Source organism: Lissotriton vulgaris, chromosome 2_1 (assembly GCF_964263255.1).
Source record: "Lissotriton vulgaris chromosome 2_1, aLisVul1.2, whole genome shotgun sequence".
Taxonomy (NCBI): domain Eukaryota; kingdom Metazoa; phylum Chordata; class Amphibia; order Caudata; family Salamandridae; genus Lissotriton; species Lissotriton vulgaris.
The window spans coordinates 29,009,037-29,026,650 of record NC_141687.1 but is presented as its reverse complement, the minus strand read 5'-3'; the positions used below and the strand labels follow the sequence as shown (position 1 = coordinate 29,026,650).

General features: G+C 49.1%; 1 protein-coding gene across 4 annotated transcripts in view; it reads right to left on the bottom strand.

The window, feature by feature from the left end:
* Positions 1–14,477, bottom strand: part of LOC147729495 (adenylate cyclase type 10-like) — a 598,940-nt gene extending 584,463 nt beyond the window's left edge. For 2 of the 4 annotated variants that reach the window (XM_086958438.1, XM_086958439.1), the window contains exons 1-2: positions 14,378–14,477; positions 14,178–14,238 (exon numbers count right to left, since the gene is read on the bottom strand). The gene's annotated coding sequence lies outside the window, so the exon portion shown is untranslated. The remainder of the gene's footprint in view (positions 1–14,177; positions 14,239–14,377) is intronic. The other 2 variants (XM_086958441.1, XM_086958440.1) reach the window with 2 other exon arrangements.
* Positions 14,478–17,614: the final 3,137 nt, after the last annotated feature.

Sequence of the window (17,614 nt, the reverse complement as noted above, 5' to 3'; positions counted from 1 at the left end):
CTGATGTCGAGGAATGGCTGGAGGTGATGGGCATCGACAGAAGTCAGGACGCTACTCAGGATACAGCAGCCGGTGGTTCGGGAAGAGACTCAGTTCGAGATGGAGAGGATTCCCCTAAAGCAGGGAGGAGCATAGGGAAACTGGGTCCGTCACGGGAACAACAGAAGGAGGACCAGTCGGATGCCGTAGCAATGGTGGGCACGTTCAGAGAGGATCCGAGGAAGATAACGATGGACTCGGATGACTGTACGGCCCACTTGGACTCGGACAACAGTGTGATCCTGTTCCCTACTGTTACACCTCGAGCGGCAGATGAGATGTTGGACAACTAAGGGAATACAAGACTCAGTCTGGAATGGACTGGCTTCCTACAATGCCCGATATCCTTTACTTTGTTCTCACTGATAGCTGTTCTTGTTGACTCATAATACAAACAGATATCTATAGGTTTGGTACTATGTATTGAACGTTGATTATAATGTACATACCCGCCGCTTCCTTGCACTTGTAAGATGGAATGTGTGGTTGAGACCCGGGTTGAATGAGACCCTGTTGGGTCTACTGATTCATGTGGTAGGGGTATCTGCAGTACATGTTTATGTCAACGGTGTGCCCCAGGACGGCATGCTGTTGAGCCAGCGGTACCCGGTGTGAATACACAGATGACTGTAGTAGTGCTTGGCCACCCCCCCACTGGCGAACGCACTGGTGCTTGGACTTATTTGTTTACTGTTCTCATGTTTGGCCCGGAGGTGTTGTATTGCTGCGCCTTGTTTGTTCAGTTTTGGGAGGGAATTTTCGGATATGTAGTCTCCTGGTCGTTAGTCATATGGGTTTGCGCTGTGAGCCCACTGACACCCTTATGCTTGGCAATAAATGATTATGGCTGAAGTGGTTGGATCTTACCGATTCACTACCTGGAATGTGCGGGGGCTTGGGGCAATACAGAAAAGACACCGAATCCACTCCTTCCTGCTGAGACACCACACACAGGTTGCTTTCCTCCAGGAGTCCCACCTTATTGTGTCAGAGGCCCAGAAACTGCGAAAAAAGTGGAAGGGTACTGTTTACTCCACGACATACTCTGCTTTCTCCAGGGGGGAGACTATCTGGGTCAGACATGGGACGCCATTTGAGGAGATAGAGAGAAAAACAGATGAGCAGGTCAGGTTTATCCTGGTGAAAGGTTCCTTAGATGGTGAATTAATTGTACTCTGCAGTATCTACGCCCCGAATTTTGAGCAGGATAAATTCCTACACACAGTTAGTTTGGCACTCTCGGACTGGGCAAATATCCCCTGGGTATTGGGCGGAGACTGGAACATAGTCCTGAGCTTGGATCTGGACAGATCACACACCCCCCTCCAAATGACTGGAGCTTCAGGACTGTCTGAAGTATTTCTAAATTGGGCCGAGGGTTGGGGCTTATTGGATGCATGGCGTGCCTTGAACCCAGATTACAAGGAATACTCGTTCTATTCCTCTGTGCACAACCTCCACACTCGGATAGATCGATTTATGTGCTCGCAGTCACTGATTTCTGGGATTGGGAGCCCAGAGTACCTAGCCAAAACTTTCTCTGATCACAGATCCCTGTCGTTCAGCCTCCATTGGGGTAGGGTGCCTACCCCGGTACCTACCTACCTACCGTCAGAGCCCTGCGGTGACACGGTGACCCGTCGAGGTGCAGAAATTGGCCCAGAATGTGAGCCGGAGGAGGAGCGGGCCTTCCTCCACAAGGACGAGAAGAATCCGGGATCCATAGTAGAGGCGAGCCCGGAGTGACTGGCGAGAGCGGAACCAGTAGTGATCGGCCCGGCGCTCCGGAGTGCTCGGAGCGCTGCGGGGCTGGACCGAAGCCGGCTGCGAGGTACTTCCCTGCGATGCCACAAGAACCCGAGTTGTGAGTGACTCCGGCCCCGCGGAGCGGTGGCGGGCTCTGGACCTGGCTCTCGAGGACCGCTGTGGGACTGGGCCGGCCCGTGATCGCTGAGTTCCGATGGCGGTGACGCTCGGCACCTGCAAAGGAGTCGGGGCGGGGGCCTGAGGAAAAGAACCCTTGCTACACCCAGGCAACCGAAGGGGACAGAGCTGGTGCGGTGACGCAGTAGAGTGAGCGTCGTTGGGACAGCACGGATCCTGGGAACGAACCCCCACCCTGCTATATAAGAGTCCATCGGAAGAGACGGAATGCCTAGGCTGATGAGAATCTGACCGAATGCAGGGGCGAGATTGCCGGCGAGAGGGAGCTGCCCCATTCTCTTCTGGGCTGCGCCCCGAGGGGGCGAACTGTGGTGTGACGCCCACTGAGGGTGTGGAACTGCGGGCCTGGGAGAAGCTGTGGTGGGAGCTCGCTGGCGCCCGACTAGACTCTGAAGTGCTGACACTTTGAGGAGAGCCACCCCCGCCATTGTACATACTGGTCCTGGGGTCTCGGTGTGGAGCCTGAAGGAGGGGCGAATCGACCGGGACAAATAGCCACCCGTAGAGGAACTGGTGAGGCCGGAAGAGGCCTCAAGCATATTTCATTGCGGAGGGGTGGGCTCGCTCTCCTCATAAGGACCGCATCCCACGGAATACGGCCTCGTGCACTTAAAGTACAACATGGTGCGAAAGGGGGTGAAGGTGACGGAGGGGCCAGGTGGTCAAGAGCCTATGTGTAATGCTGGGAGCATGGGAGACAGAAGGACTACACAGAGCGCCTCTGGATCGGATCACGCTGGCGACCTACAAGAGAGCAAGCTGGACCTAATCCTGAAAGAAATTAGGGACTCCAGGTCGGCAATGGAACTCCAGTTGGGGGCCCTAAACACAAACCTATCGTTGTTAAAGGCAGATCATGGAAAACTGTCGGACAAAGTGAAAGACCAAGGGCTTGCCCTTTCTGACCTCACGCCGACGGTGGCAGATCATTCCACCTCTATCCAACAAATACAGCAGCAGGTTGCCTCTCTCATGGACTGTGTGGAGGATACGGAGTGTCGAAATCGCCGCAATAACATCCGCGTCATAGGCCTTCCAGAACGCTGTGAGGGGGCCAATGCAGAGGATTTCATGCAGCAGTGGTTTCGGGACAACGTCACTATGGAGGGTCTATCGCCACACTTCTGTGTAGAACGAGCGCACAGGATCCCGACCGGTAGGCCCAGACCGGGCCGCCCTTCCCGCCCCCTCATAGTGCGAATACTTAATTACTGAGATAGGGATGTTCTTCTGCAGAAAGCCTGTGAGAAGTCCATAATCCAATTCGAAAACCGAAGAGTGTCCCTCTACCCGGACTATACCAACAAGGACCAGAAGCAACGCTCCTCGTATGTGAAAGTAAAGAAGAAACTACAAAGGGCCAAGTTGAAATATGCACTGCTTTTTCCCGCGCGACTAAAGATCATCCAGTGCAGAAAAACACACTTCTTTGAGAGCCCTTCTGATGTCACGGAATGGCTGGAGGTGATGGGCATCGACAGGAGTCAGGACGCTACTCAGGATAAAGCAGCCGGTGGTTCGGGAAGAGACTCAGTTCGAGATGGAGAGGATTCCCCTAAAGCAGGGAGGAGCATAGGGAAACTGGAACAACAGAAGGAGGACCAGTCGGATGCCGTAGCAATGGTGGGCACGTTCAGAGAGGATCCAAGGAAGATAACGATGGACTCGGATGACTGTACGGCCCACTTGGACTCGGACAACAGTGTGATCCTGTTCCCTACTGTTACACCTCGAGCGGCAGATGAGATGTTGGACAACTAAGGGAATACAAGACTCAGTCTGGAATGGACTGGCTTCCTACAATGCCCGATATCCTTTACTTTGTTCTCACTGATAGCTGTTCTTGTTGACTCATAATACAAACAGATATCTATAGGTTTGGTACTATGTATTGAACGTTGATTATAATGTACATACCCGCCGCTTCCTTGCACTTGTAAGATGGAATGTGTGGTTGAGACCCGGGTTGAATGAGACCCTGTTGGGTCTACTGATTCATGTGGTAGGGGTATCTGCAGTACATGTTTATGTCAACGGTGTGCCCCAGGACGGCATGCTGTTGAGCCAGCGGTACCCGGTGTGAATACACAGATGACTGTAGTAGTGCTTGGCCACCCCCCCACTGGCGAACGCACTGGTGCTTGGACTTATTTGTTTACTGTTCTCATGTTTGGCCCGGAGGTGTTGTATTGCTGCGCCTTGTTTGTTCAGTTTTGGGAGGGAATTTTCGGATATGTAGTCTCCTGGTCGTTAGTCATATGGGTTTGCGCTGTGAGCCCACTGACACCCTTATGCTTGGCAATAAATGATTATGGCTGAAGTGGTTGGATCTTACCGATTCACTACCTGGAATGTGCGGGGGCTTGGGGCAATACAGAAAAGACAGCGAATCCACTCCTTCCTGCTGAGACACCACACACAGGTTGCTTTCCTCCAGGAGTCCCACCTTATGGTGTCAGAGGCCCAGAAACTGCAAAAAAAGTGGAAGGGTACTGTTTACTCCACGATATACTCAGCTTTCTCCAGGGGGGAGACTATCTGGGTCAGACATGGGACGCCATTTGAGGAGATAGAGAGAAAAACAGATGAGCAGGACAGGTTTATCCTGGTGAAAGGTACCTTAGATGGCGAATCAATTGTACTCTGCAGTATCTACGCCCCGAATTTTGAGCAGGATAAATTCCTACACACAGTTAGTTTGGCACTCTCGGACTGGGCAAATATCCCCTGGGTATTGGGCGGAGACTGGAACATGGTCCTGAGCTTGGATCTGGACAGATCACACACCCCCCTCCAAATGACTGGAGCTTCACGACTGTCTGAAGTATTTCTAAATTGGGCGGAGGGTTGGGGTTTAATGGATGCATGGCGTGCCTTGAACTCAGATTACAAGTAATACTCATTCTATTCCTCTGTGCACAACCTCCACACTTGGATAGATCGATTTATGTGCTCGCAGTCACTGATTTCTGGGATTGGGAGCCCAGAGTACCTAGCCAAAACTTTCTCTGATCACAGATCCCTGTCGTTCAGCCTCCATTGGGGTAGGGTGCCTACCCCGGTACCTACCTGGAGACTTAACCCGCTCCTCCTGGAGGATGGACCCTTCCGTGCGATGCTTTCTGACACATTGTCCAATTACTTCAGAGAAAACTGGGACTCTGCCTCTTCTAACTTAGTAGTATGGGATGCCATGAAGATTGTGGTACGGGGAGCTGCCATAGGCCAGTTAGTGGGAGCTAGACAGGAAATTCACAGTAAACTCTGTGAGGTGGAGAACCGCCTTAAGACATTGGAAAGGGAGGCAAGTGTAGATCCTGAGAAGAAGGAGCAACTGCAGAAAGGGAATATAGATCATGCAGAAGTATTGGAGACGCTGAGAAACATTGATTACAAAGAATATTTATGCCGTTAACACGCAGAGGCTGATAGATCAGGTACACTATTGGCCCGCCTAGTACGGGATCTACCGGACCCCCGGTGATAACACGGATACATGACGTGTCCGGCGATCTGGTTTGTACGCAGTCTGGGATTAACCAAGCGTTCCATGACATCCTGAGAGTGCTATACGCTCCCTTTGACTGGGAGACCCAAAATGTGTGTCAGCGCTCCTGTGGGATCTCCCGTTCCCGGCCCTGTCAGAGGACACACAGAGGGAATTGGACGGGGCCATCATGCAACATGAAATACGGGTCGCAGTTAGGTCCCTTTATCGCAATAAGACTCCGGGTATAGATGGACTCCTGGTGGAGTTCTATGCGACATACCTAGATACCCTGGTGCCTATCCTGGATAAGGTGTTCAGAACAGCGTTTGCGGAGGGCCATCTACCGGTTACAACGATGCAAGCTCTGGTTATATCAATACCTAAGCCCGGAAGGGATATCTTGGACATGGATAATTATAGGCCCTTATCAATGCTCTCTACGGAGTATAAGATACTGAGTAAGGCCATACTCCTGCGCTTACAACCACACCTAACTACGCTGGTACATCGGGATCAGTGTTGGTTCCTCCCGGGACGGAGCACGTCCCTGAACATTCGGAGACTGCATGCCCTCACGACAAGCACGCCACAGGAATATTCCTGAGCAGGCTGTATAGCGTTGGATTGAAAACAGGCGTTCGACTCCCTATCATGGATGTTTATGTTTGATGTCCTGAGGCGCTTTGGCCTCCCTGATTCCCTTCTAAGGTGGATTAGACTTTTGTACACAGACCCCTCGGCCAGGGCACGTACGGGCAGGTACGTGTCGGATAGTTACTTGGTTCACAGGGTCACCCGACAGGGATCCCCCCTGTCCCCAATTTTATTTGTACTGGCACTGGAACCTCTGGCTATAGCGCTCCGGGCCCACGAAGCGCAGATGTGTATATATCGATAAGGGGTACGCATAACTTAATATCCATATACGCGGATGACATTTTGTTGTACTTCAGGGACTTAGAAGCGGATCACACTGCTCTCTATGATATTTTTTGCCGCTTCAAGGAAGTATTGGGCCTGGCCATCAACCCAGCAAAATCGACAGGCTTTTATTTCAAGGAGGCACTACACCCCGCCTCCCTTTCGCTTTGGGACGCACGAGATGCCGGTCGCACAGACCCCGTTCAAATATCTAGGGATCCAGGTATATAGATCACCAGACGACCAAATTGATGGTAATATTAAACGTGCCATTACCCGGCTCCGGGGCAGCATGGGCTTTTGGATCTCCCTGCCCCTATCCGTCTTGGGCCGGGTCGCAATCTCCAAGATGGTTATGCTCCCCCGCCTCTTGTATTATTGTGTAAATTTACCTGTGACCGTCCCCCAAGAAGTGTTTACCACACTCAACACTATACTAACTACTCTGATCTGGGGTAATGGTCGCATTAGCCTTTGCAAGCTCCAGTTGGGGACTGACTCGGGGGCCTGGGAGTCCCAGATTTCCAGGGATATTATTATGCCAGTCAACTTCAGTGGCTCTCACATTGGGTGGCCGGTAGGAACCTCCATGAGATTGATTATACACCTGAGAGACTGGCATGGGGTGAGCTGCACTCCCTGTTGCTACCACAGAGGCAGCTTCCTCCGGATTGCCACCCGCTCCTGCACACGGCCTTATTGTGCTGGAGAGGAGCATTGTCCTACACCTCATCGGTAAAGCCATATGCGACGAACATTCCCTTATTAGGTATCCTGACGCATCAAGGCAGGCTAACATAAGACGTGCTGAGCCCCTTGACGGAGGCGGGGGTCGTGGAGGTGGGAACCTTTTTTGGTGATGATAATCTGTTAATCATGATTCCTTTTTACAAATTAAAATTGTATTTTACTACATGCCACGATCTCGCACTACATTCTAAACACCTGGGCACCACAACGAACCCAACCTGCGCAACATGAAATGGTCTACTTGCTTTATTATATGGGGGCGGGGGGACACCTAGTGCGCTGGTTGTATATGGGGGTCAGGGCACACGCAGCGATCCCACTGGATATACTTCGGGATACTTGGGCTCAGGACGCAGATTGGTAGGTATAGCTCCGTATGTTATTTTTTATGGTACGTCAGTACAATGAGCAAACTTGGTCTGTGGCCCACTTACTGGCGATGCCAGGAGTGCGGTGCCGATCAAAGTGCGTCTCCTGTACCATAGCAATGTGAATTTAATGTTGATCAAGATATGAAAGTATTTGCCTACACTTACAAGGCTCTCCCGAACCCCTGATGTTCCACGTAAGGAGATTTACCATTCACACCTCAGTGTGCGGAGGCATACCAAAACAATATGTATTTGTCTTGATGACCAACTGTCAGCGCTATGGCATCGTACGTTCTAGGGCCCTCCTCCCCCACCCCAAACACTCTGACTCCTGGTGCTATAATAGCATACCAGATCAGTGGTGCCTGAAAGTTGGTCATTAAGAACTTTATTATTACTTAGCTGACCCTGTTGACCTTTTATGAGGAGTGGGTGTCATGTCCTTTAGGCTAATACTGTCATGTATGCCCCCTTTTACATACATTGTACCTTCCACATGACAGTGTTAAGCACACAGTTCTAAACAGGTGACCTTTTACCAGGCTCTTAATATTTTATCATAATCCCTCTACCTGACGTACAGAAACATGTCCTCAGGAACTGCATAATTAATAAGAGTCACCACTTTTTTTCACCCTTCGCCAACAGGCCCGATGTACATAATCGCATTGTTTTAGAAAATTATTTATGATTAGTTTCAAAATATTTATGATTGTTTTCAAAACATATCGATTCTAGAAGAAAAACTGCGTGACCACTCTAGTATATTAGACAGTTATTCACCCCTGCAAAAGACAGGAGTTTTTGGGTGTTTGTTGAATAATTTACCACACGGCTGCCCTGCCGTGGAGAATTGCACCATCCCGGAAGACGAGAGGCTGCGTGGTCTGGAACTGTGTCGAAACCACTCTAGCAGCACAGCCAATGTGAATCAATTAACCTGAGCTGTATCCTGGGGACCACTGGGGGTATGTCAAAACCTATAAAGAGAAGACTGTGACACAGAACTCACTGAGAGTAATAACTGATCCAATGTGGACCACATGTCCCAGCATGTTTTAAAAATAGATCGCACTAAGCGTAGCCACTGGGGGTGTACATATAAACAAAGCATGTAACTAATTGGAACCTTTGTGCCGTAGATTCAAGCTGCCTGTGAAGAAGAGGTTGGAGCCTTAAAAGGCGTTGGTAAATAAAGACTTTTAACCACATCGATGCTGCACCTATTCCTCTACTGTGCTGGACAGCGATAAAAACGGGTGTGGTCATGACGAGCTCAGCTCGTCATGAGCACAGGAGCACTGTGCTACATGACTAGCTGAGCTCGTCATGAGCATCGAAGGGGTTAACCTGGAACACAGATGCTGGTTTCCAAATTTGAATTAATACCGAAGGGTGTTCATTGGCTGTCAAGTGCATTCTCAAGCTTTTGGGCGTTTGTTGAAAAATATGTATATGTGTGTAAATATATATATATATATATCTCTGAAAACATTTGAACGTTGTTCATTTAACATCTGGGAAAGCATTTCTGATAGAGAGTGATACACAAATAAAACTCTATGCCTTATTCTGGAAACATAACTTTTGATGTGTCTCGTTTTATAAAAGTGAAATCCCTTTCCATGTGTTTTCTTGCTTTGTCATGTTTGTGCCTCTGTGTGTGAGGGCAGCATTTTCTATTATTTGGGAGGGTGAATTAATACATTTTCATGGTATGGCTATAGACTGAATGGGAGATTGATTGTTAGTTTTTGGGCTGATACAGACTTATTCTATTGTCTTTCTTTATCTCTATTCGGTTAAAAAAGGTTAGACCATAAAAGCACATTATACATAAATATACATATATAATACATAGAACTATACGTTATCAGTCCCAATTCTATGTCAGGACCGGAGGCTCCGATTATGCTATCATCTTGCTTCGCTTTATTCCATACATAAAACACAGCAGCCCAAAAACATGTTAACTTGATCTTTCCCCAAAAAACAAACAGGGAAAAAACGATCATTTGTGCCAAAGAAAACAAACACAAGTCCATGTTCCAACTTCAACTCCCATCAGCTCATAGAGGGTTGCCACATCCTCAGTCCTTTGACAGTGTTCATGCCATGCAAATAGTCCCTGAATCTTGTCTGACCCTACTCTTTCTTCGCTGCTTTGCAGCCAGTTAAGTGCCTCTCTCTGTTTCTCTTGCGTTTGAACTATTATTGACTATTTTTTTTTCAGAATTGCAGTGTTCTCTGGGAGTTGGGGGTTCTGTTGTGTCATTGTTGATATATTTTGGCTTTTGGTTTTTCTCAACAGATTTCCAGTAGCTCCGGGAGCGTCCGAGCTCCTTTTGCGACTGTTCTCCCACTGTCTACTGCGGCGCTAGCCGCTCGGGGGAGCTCGCGCGTCTCGCTGTTCTCACGACGCGGTCGCCTCAGTCTGAGGAGCCGCGCTGCGAGACTGTCAGACTGCAAGCCTTGTCCCCCATTTTGCCGCCACACCTTGACGCCCTACAGGGTTGTATTGCCCGCAGTTATTAACATACTACGCCCCGCTGGGGGTCTGTATTGCGGCGCTGCCGCGGTGAACGCCTGCGGGCGTGTTGGGCACTTTTAATTGTTGACAGTCCTGACGGCAGTTGTTGTAGTGCACGCTGGGTGGCGGGACGAGTCCCGGTCTACATTAGAGGTACTGCGCACACTGGAGGTTGGTGCCACCTTGGCAAGCGTTTCTTTGAACGCCTAAAAAGTCTGCAGACCTCTGGCCTGCCCATATTTGCTCTGTCACGGACAGATCACCTGAAAGTGTATTTCCCCATTTGTGTTTTAGGGTCCTGGGTTTCCCCTTATTGGGTATATCATGGATCAAGGGGAATATTATGAGGAGGAGGTGCAGCAGTACCTACCTTTGGACATTCCTTCCTTGATGCGGTGGACAACTCCATTTACAGGTGTGTAAATGAGGTTGTTGGTCCTATGGAGGAGGGCCTTTCCAATCGGATTATTGCAGAATGCGCTAAAATTGGGCTGGGGAATTTAGGAGCTACACCCTCTAAGGTTGCCCCGTCTCCCAGGGAGAGCCCCCCTGCCCCGAAGAAATCCTGCATGGAGGGGGGACCAGAAGGGGTGCAGGGGGTGGACAAATATGCATTTGAGTGGCTAAAGCGCCCTTTTTTTTGCGAAAACAATCACACCATCCCTGCTCCCCTTCCGCCCTCAGACCCTGTGGCGACCGCTTCTCTGCCCTCGCCATCCCCTGATGGGGGTACACCGGAGGACACGGATGATGAAGATGGGTCCAAACGGTCTTGGCGCCTGTCCACCTCTTCGGCCGTATTGCTGAAGGGCAGCACGGGCATGCTGGACCCGGATGAAATCATTCATCCACTGTCAGCAGCCTGGGCACCTGGGGAAAAGGTGGCCAAGTTTGTGGCGGGCCGCCTCCGTAAACCCATGGAGAAGGAGGCCCGGGGATGTCTGAGAGCCAAGTGACCTTGCCCCCTGCTCGACGGGAAAGTAGGACTGACCCTGGAACTGGACTCCAAGATGGCCACCTTCTTGGCCAAGTACATGAAGGACCCTCGTAAGGGTATTGATCGTTCCTGGCGCTCCTGTCAGGATAAACTCCTTGACACAATAAGGCCCCTGACAAAGATCCTAGATATGGTGGAGGAGGCCAAGGTGACAGGCTCCGTCATATCCCCGGAAGTTCTCTCAAACTGGGCTCAACTGCCTATTATATTTTTAGGGAATGCTAATTGTGCTTTATCAACAGAGCGTAGCGCTCCCTTTTAATTAAGCTCGACTTGAAATTGGGCGATTTAGCCTCTTCAGAGGCGTGAGCAGTGGCACAAGGGGGCCTCTCTGGCGACCCCTTCGTCAAGGAGTTGGGGAAGTTCGTGGCAACCTTCACCTCGCTAGATAAGGCTCAGTCTAGTATTAAAAGAGTTTTCCAGTCACGTTTCTCTCAAGTGGCTGGTCGCAGTAGGGGCAGCGCGACCGGCTGTGGTGGTCAACAAAATCCTGGCAAGGGACAAGGCAAACTACAACAACTTTTATCCTACACGAGGGCAGCGCTTCAGAGGACGTGGCGGTCAACGCAGTCGGCAACGGACCCACCGGAGAGTGTTATACCTTCAGACCAGGTGTGTGTCGGGGGCCGTCTGGAGCGTTTCCGGGAGGCATGGGCTCGGATTACGTCAGACGCGTGGGTTTTGAGAACGGTACAGGTTTCCACATCGAGTTCTATGATTCTCCCCGGCAAACCAGTTATCCAGGCCCCATTGTTTTTTCAGAAGCGGATGCGCAACAGGTCGACGATGAGGTGGCCGCGTTATTGCGGAAGGCGACCATTTGTCGGATGGTTTTGCATCCCAACGGTTTCCTCAGCAATATTTTTCTGGTGGACAAAGCCGATGGGGGAAAGCGACCGGTGATAAATCTCAAAGAATTCAACTGGTGGCTCGTGTACCAACACTTCAAGATGGAGGGGATCCATCTGTTTATTCTCACCTATTAGCATATCTAATCCTAGCCTTAGTACCGGAGTATAACTACCTCTACTAGGGGCGTACACGGAGGCTTGGGCATGCAGGAATCGCGGAGGAGAGGCTGCGGCGAGGACTGGTGGTTCCCCGCAACGTGTCACCCCAGGCAAAGGACAAGCAGCTGAAAAGCCTGAGAAGGCGGGCGCCCATAGGGCTGCCCCCCCTGAGCAAGAGATGACCCAAAATAGAAGCCCCGGGTGAGCAGATAGCCGTAGTAACCCTGCGTGCACAGCTGGAATGGCCACAGGTGATTCTGCGATCGCGAGCGGGAGCTTCAAGTCTCTAGCGCTCGTTACAATCTGGCGCAACACTGTGGGGGAAATTTTTCTTTTTCTCCCGCCCTTCCTGATCGGTAGGCTTCAGGATCAGTGGGGATGAAGTGAAAGGACGTCTGTCCTGCAGCAATACCCGTCAGAAGGCCATCTGCTTCATATAGATCCAGCTGACAGTATTATCCTGCTGCTGGAACAGTTGTCTCACCAGTGAGTCAGTTGTTGTGCCAGCAGAAAGTGCGGCAGTGGTGTTGCTGTGTCGCAGGCCTCTTGTCTCCCTCAACTGCGGGGAGCCCGTTTCCAGCTATTCAACACCAACGTGATTCAGCCGCGCCCGGAGGCTTTTTCAATCAGCCCGGCGGAGGAGCCGTTTCCAGCTACCTGCATGCCACATTTTACTCCGGGGACTCTATCCCCCAGGAGGCGCCCGTCAGTGGCAGGTAGAGGCAGGGCAGGGCCCTCCCTCTTTGCAGTAAGTTCTGGCAACCAACAAACCAACAAACCCCCGTTACGACAAGACTAAGTCCTGTGACATTTATTGTTATTTGCTTGTTGGGGATATTGTGTTACATAAACTATGGGGAAATGGAAACCCCCTACTTCAGTGGTTCCCAAACTTTTTTGACCCATGGCTCCCTTGACCTAATTGGCAGTTGGCCGTGGCTCCCAACCATTTTTTTACCCGCGCACCGGAGTGCCGCAACGCTCCCTTTGGGAACCACCGGTCTACATGAAGAATCAAGCCTAGACCTGATGAAGGATTCAGAGAGTACTTTAAACAACAAGACAGGGAGAGAAAAAAGGCACTCTTGTACACCCTGTAAACTACTATTAAACAACAAAAGAGTGACTCAGAGATAAACATGAAATAGTTATTCTCTAAAGGCTAAAGGAAAGAACATCAAGAATGTTTGTTAAAAGAACCCTCACTCACCGACCTGGTCGGTGACATGCTTCATCATAGCGTTCTACCAGAGAAGCTGAATGCTTCCCTGGTATGCTTCCATGCCTGACTTACATCGGAGCAGAATGTTCTATGCGTGTGTGCAAAGATAGTGAAGTGTGAAGGTGATAATTAAAAAGAGTTTGGGAATGGACCATCCAATATTTTATTAAAGGCTGCCCAAATACTGATAAAAGCGTGAAATGGATGTAAGTCAGTCCTGTAAAGTGGCTGGTAGCATCCAATTTTTTTTAGAAATGGTCAACATGTTTCTGCTTAAATGCATTATTAGCAAAGCATTCGTCAGGATCTAGAAAAAATTCCACGGTGGTATGCACACGCTAAGGCACACCCTAACCTGTGAAATATACTGTACAACTCACGGTTATACCCAGTGGTCTTGCGTAGTTTCAAAAGACCTTTATGCTAGTTTCAACCCGTAAAAGAAAAACATTCTTTCAATATGTCCTAACTTTAATCCAGATAAGTACAAATAGCAGCTTAAGCACACATTACAAAGATGACTAATCTCTTCTAACCAGTATGATCTATATGTTTTTACAAAAACGTATATTCAGTGAAATTGAAGGAATAACATATTTGCAATAAAGAGTAAGTATCCAATCTTTTGCCTGTGGCAATAGTGAAATTCACTTTGCCAGTTCTATTAAACTTTTTTAATGTAGTTTGTTAATTTAATTTAATTTAGGGCTTCGTTGTACTCAGGACTTTCTAAGTACTAACTGATGCGCAGAACGAGGATTGACAGCTCATAAAATAAAAACGGGGCATGCTTTCTGTAGATTAACCCAGAACCATGTGCCCCCAAGAAATGCATGCGGTTTCTATAGCTGGAAAGAAGCATGCAACTGGATTCAACAAATATCACGGAGAGAGATGGCTTACTTTTTTCCAAAAAGTGACTTGCACCATGGGGTCACAGGTGGTAGGAAGGACGTTTGGGTATCTAAATAAGAAACAGAAACCAGAAAATGCTGGCTCAGAAGTTTGTGCAAACAAAAGGCTCCGGAGTACGATTCGGGCTCATAAGTACGAGCGCCTACGTCATTTGCAAAATGCTAAGCGCCCCACAAGAAAATACTCACTTCCCGTATCGTTCGTTCCTGGTCTGCACACCTAGGTAGGTCCGCCCCGGTCCGAATGTTAGTGTTCGGGGGGGAACTACAGGAACAAAGTAGGGATTCCTCGTGACGTCACAACGTCCGAGACGTGTGACGTGTCAGTTTCACGTGACCGGAATATCGGGAATGACGCTTCTCACTAAAAAACTAGAGCGCTGCCCTAAGTTTTTAAAAAATGTGGGATACATTAAACACTGAATGTGATAAACTATACAATGTTAAGCACACATGACTTAAAAAGCTGGGATGACGCGTTTTGCTAGATCACTAGCACGCCACCTCGAGTTTGAACAACGTGAGCTTTATTATCCACTGAATGTGGGGACATTAATTTGAAACTGTGAAATGCACGCTAGCAAGGTAATTGAATGAATTCTGAGTTATCTGATTACCCCTCCGTACTGAGGAAATATAAATTTTATGGTCAAGTAATGCTCCCTAACGTGTACCCCACCGTCTCCATGTACCAGCTTGAAGTGCATGTAACTTCCCTCCTGTGCCAGCTATGAAGACGCAAATACATTTGCGTCCAACGTTAATATGTCCTCTTTCAGACCCACCCTGAATGGGTTGAATACTCCGTTCCTAAGTATGCTATGCCAACGTCTTTTTGTGGTGTACTCTACACGTTTTTCAGCTCTGGCGAAGTAGGCCCTGAATTCTGCCATCGAGCCTTTTTTCCTGCCTTCTGACTCTGAAAGCCTCAGCCCAGGCTGCCTCTGTACCCGTGACCTCTGCTTTACTCCCTGTGCGGCTTACGGCGCTTAGCTCAGCCTGCTGCCTGCCAAGACTGTATTCAACCTTCGAATTATCTGTTCCGCTCCTCGAAAATGCATTCCTGCCTACTAGTTTAAGTAAACATTCCCCCAGCTGCAGAGCAAAGGGCCCGGCCTCACTGTCTCCGTGCAAGTAACTCATAGCCTCTGTTACCATGGTAGGCCCATGCCCCCTCTCATCTCATGCAGACACTTAGACGCTTATACACGCACTCACAGTCAGTATAGAATAGCTTCTGCCCCAGAGACCTTTTCCTTTTAGATAATATGGTTCCTAAACATCAGATACCAGATATGATAGAGTACGAGTTGATCTGACATGCCAGACTTCTGTCTCTTTCCGCCGGTGTAAATGTCAAGTCCCCTGCACCCTCCGGTTTCACGTCAATCACACGTCATGCAGCTGCGCGCGCATCCAGGCCTCAGATTTCTGCTGACATTACAAGTTTCTGCTTTGTTGCCACCCACTTGTGACACCTACCTGTGACGTTTCTAGTACACACCTCTATGTTCACGCCTAGTTCACGCCTTCTAATTACGTATCACTACCACGTGTGTATTTTATCTTGTTTCTCTCAGCTGTTACGCCTACTGTATTGGTTTCTATAATGTGACTTAAGTATATAAGCTATGTATTGTCAATAAAATATTGCTCTATCCCTTCCTGCACCCCAGTGGTGGCAGGAACAAGATATCCGGTCATGACCATTCCTTTTTAAGGAATAAAACCCCTAAGAACTCTAACACCACGGACTCTGCCTTTTTCTTTCCGATTGAGTTATTATTGATTAAGTACTTACCTGCATAGAAATTAGGACGGTAAATCAAATATTTACCACATTATTCTGGCGCCCGAACAGGGACCCCTCCCCCACCCCACGCGCCGGTTGGTGCGTTGCAAGCTCTGTCCCCTGCCATCAGTTAGACGGAACTACGCGTACTGGCAGGATTTCCTGTATCTCCCTCTGGCCCACGGAGGTGACGAAGACTGCGATCAGCACCCAGACGAGGCGGTGAGGAGTGCGGAGGATCCCGACCAGAGCCTAGCCGAAAGAAGCAAGGTCCGAGGTGTCAAGAGGCCCACCAGTTTCCGAAGTATCCACGTGTCGAGTCGAGCCGAGTCCGGTCCAGTCCAGTCGAGTTTTCCGAGGCCTTCTGTTTCCGTGCTTCCCGGTGAGTACCATTGCTGGGACGTATCTAGACGGGTGCATTATTATGTATCCGGTAAAGACGGGTTTGGGTACACAAATTCGGTCTGCACTGTTTTAGACAGTGTATCTGTACTGTTTAGCAGTACATCAGTTATTTCAGTTCTTGCACTGTTTTAGACAGTGTATCTGTGCTGTTTAGCAGTACATCCAGTATAGGGGGGTAGTCATATATGTCTCAAATGTTTTTTATGTGATTAATGTCGTGGTATGAGTGACTGTTTTTAATGTGCATTATTGTGTTTTTGTGTAACTAGTTGTGTTCGGAATTAAATAGCAAGGATTGAGCATTCAGTACTAAGTAAACAAGATGCCGTTTTTCAATAAGTTAAAGCAGATAGGAACTAGGAAAGGGATACTAGAGGAAGAAATTCCTATCCCCCCTAGGGACACGCCTGGAAATTTCATGTACCATAAACATGGCATAGACGCCATATTGTATCTATATTTATGGGCCGATTATACTAAGCACTTAGAAGAAAGACACAGATGGCCCGTTACAGGAACATGGGATGCTGAGTGCATCCTGAAAGTAGAAGAAGCTCTATGGAGAAAGAAAGCCAGACAATCACAGAAAGATGCTATAGAACTGTGGCGTAAAGAATCACATAAACGTGCCGAAAAAGAACTCCGTAGAGAAGACAGACTTAGAGAAGCGCCGGATAAAGTCCGAGAAAATGAATTAGTTATTGAAGGGATTCGAGTAAAATCAGAACAAGTAGACCGCGCACAAAACAATCTCGTAAATGGCATGTACTTAGTAGCCGAGGGTTCGCCTGAAGCCACTTCAGAAATACCGAAAGACCTGCCGCCACCATTGGTCCCAACTAAAGCAACTCACAGGACTACTAAAGACATATTTCTGAATTCCTATCTAGATGATGTAGCACCCGCTTACTCCAATTCACGCGCCCCGCCTACCGACGGTGACGGGGACGGAGATGGCAACCCGCCTCCAGACCATATCCCGCCATTACCGCAACAAAGTTCCCCCATCCGACAGCCTGTCGTTCCTCCTCCAGCCCCACCACTTCTCACACCTAAGGTTAAGATACCAAATCCGTTTTTACCTGATTCTACTAAGAGACAAGTTCAAGTACATATACAGACTCCACAGAGGGATAATGCCCAAGCCTCTGCCTCAGGAGGTGCGACCGGGGGTCACCAGACCCCGCCAGCAACACACAGATTACACCTTAGGGACATGCAGAACCACC